Source organism: Psammomys obesus, unplaced genomic scaffold (assembly GCF_907164565.1).
Source record: "Psammomys obesus unplaced genomic scaffold, mPsaObe1.curated_primary_1811, whole genome shotgun sequence".
In the NCBI taxonomy this organism is placed as follows: domain Eukaryota; kingdom Metazoa; phylum Chordata; class Mammalia; order Rodentia; family Muridae; genus Psammomys; species Psammomys obesus.
Window position 1 is genome coordinate 2,591 of NW_026595902.1, and position 2,858 is coordinate 5,448.

A 2,858-nucleotide genomic window follows, 5' to 3' on the forward strand; every position below is an offset into this window, starting at 1 on the left:
AAAATAGACTTATTTTCTACATTATTCCTATCCATAGCCCCATATGTAACTTGATCTATCATAGAGTTCTCCTTCTGATATATACACTCAGACCCCCAACTGAACCGTTTCATCAAATACCTCCTATTATTCCTAATCACTATAATTATTTTAACCTCAGCTAACAACCTATTCCAACTTTTCATTGGCTGAGAAGGAGTAGGAATCATATCATTCTTACTCATTGGCTGATGATATGGAAGAACAGATGCAAACACTGCAGCTCTACAAACAATACTATATAACTGCATTGGAGACATAAGGTTAATTATAACAATAACATGGCTATGTTTAAATACAAACTCCCGAGAAATACAACAAATCTTATTCCTAAAAGACCCGAATATCTTACCACTCTTAGGCCTCCTAATCGCCGCCATAGGAAAATCAGCCTAATTTGGACTTCATCCATGACTACCATCAGCTATAGAAGGCCCAACACCGTCTCAGCCCTACTCCACTCCAGCACAATAGTGGTAGCAGGAATCTTCCTGCTAATTAAATTTTACCCCCTAACCTCAAATAACAACATAATATTAATATTAATACTATATCTAGGCTCCCTCACAACACTATTCACCGCCATCTGTGCACTTACCAAAAACGACATCAAAAAAATCGTAGAATTTTCAACATCAAGCCATCTAGGGCTGATAAGAGTCACCTTAGGAATTAACTAACCATTTCTAGCCTTCCTCCACATCTGCAACCATGCCTTCTTCAAAGCTATACTATTTATATGCTCCAGATCAATTATCCACAGCCTAAATGATGAACAAGATATTCGAAAAATAGGCAACACCATAAATTTACTTCCCTTCACCTCATTTTGCCTAATTATTGGAAGCCTAGCACTAATTGGCATGCCTTTCCTCACAGGATTTTATTCAAAAGATGCAATCATCGAATCCATAAACTCGTCTTATACCAACGCCTGAGCCCTTTTAATTACACTAATCGCCACATCCATAACAGCCATATACAGTATACAAATTATTTATTTCGTTACAATAACTAAACCACGATTTCCCCCACTAATCACCATTAATGAAAATAACCCAAACCTTATTAACCCTATGAAACGCTTAGCATTAGGAAGTATCCTAGCAGGATTTATTATCTTCCATAATCTACCACCACTCAGCATCCAAATCCTTACACTACCATGATACACCAAACTCTCAGCCCTAACCATTACAATCTTAGGGTTAATTATAGCACTTGAACTTAATAACTTCACTACCTACTTCTCAAACAAAAAAACACTAGAACCTTCATCCTTTTCAACCCTACTAGGATATTTCCCAACAATTATCCATCCATTCACTCCTATAAAAGCGCGTAACATAAGCTTTTACACAGCAACAAATCTTTTAGATCTAATCTGACTAGAAAAATTTATTCCAAAATTTATCTCCACATACAATATAAATATCTCAAAAATCATAAGCAACCAAAAAGGTTTAATCAAAATTTATTTCCTCTCATTCCTAATCTCACTAATAACCATCCTCATCCTAATTTTAAATTAATCTACCGAGTAATCTCAACAATAACAAGAACTCCAACAAATAAAGACCACCCAGCCACAATCATCACCCAAGCAGCACAACTATATAAAGATGCTATCCCGGCCCCTTCTTCACCCATAACTCCTATCTCTTCAACTGCATAAACCACCCAATTATCTATCCCATAAATTTCCACCCCAATATCATCCATTAAGTAACTCTCCACCATATAAATAAACACTAATTCCATAAACAACCCTGAAACTAAATAGATAAAAGTTGCCCAATCAGAACTTCAAGTTTCTGGATGTTCTTCAGATGCCATAGCAGTAGTATAACCAAAAACAACCATTATACCCCCTAAATTAATTAAAAAAACAGCCAATCCTAAAAAAGGCCCACCATAAACCTAAACAGTTAGACAACCTAAACAATCACTAATAACAAAAACCAAACCCTCATAAATAGGAGATGGCTTTAAAGCCAATCCAACACAACCCGCTAAAAATAGTAAACTTAAAATAAACACATAATTAGTCATTATTCCTACATAGCACTAAACTATGACCAATGACATGAAAAATCATCATTGTTATTCAACTATAGGAACACTAATGATAAATATTAAAAAAAAACACCCACTATTAAAAAATAGTTAACCACTCATTCATTGACCTTCCCACTCCCCCCCAACATCTCATCCTGATGAAATTTTGGATCCCTCCTAGGAATCTGCCTAATCATTCAAATCAACACAGGACTATTTTTGGACATACATTACACAGCAGACACAACAACAGCATTCTCATCAGTATCCCACAACTGTACAGGGGTAAATAGACCAAGGTCTGTAAAGGAAGGGATCTGCATCTGAATCAACATGTTGTCTTGGACAGAACACAAAGTTGGCACTGCTGGTGATTGCCACACACCAAAGTAGAGTGATCCTGAAGTCCAGGCTTCAGGGCAGAAATGGCCTACTGAGTCACATGAGACAATACAAATGTGCTATTTTATACCATGATTTTTTTAGAGTGATTACCATGCAGTGTTCACAAAACAAAACCCTTATTCAAAACCAGTTATTTAAGAGGAAACTGCATGTTTCATTCACCTGTTCTTGATGATCTTAGACCAAAAAAAAAAAAATCACAAATTTGGATAGGATGATCTTCATTAATAATGATTTGACAAGTTAATACAGTCTCAACCTTCTTCTAAATTCCCTCTTAACATTTTTTTTTCCTTTCCAGCTCTTGTGGCCTTTCTCTTAATTGGGAAAAGTAACATGCTCTTTTCCACACTGAT

The 2,858-nt window shown here is 35.8% G+C and overlaps 1 pseudogene; it reads left to right on the top strand.

Moving 5' to 3' along the window:
* Nucleotides 1–320: 320 nt before the first annotated feature.
* LOC129685923 (NADH-ubiquinone oxidoreductase chain 5-like) lies at nt 321–1,010 on the top strand (annotated as a pseudogene).
* The last annotated feature ends 1,848 nt before the right edge of the window (nt 1,011–2,858 follow it).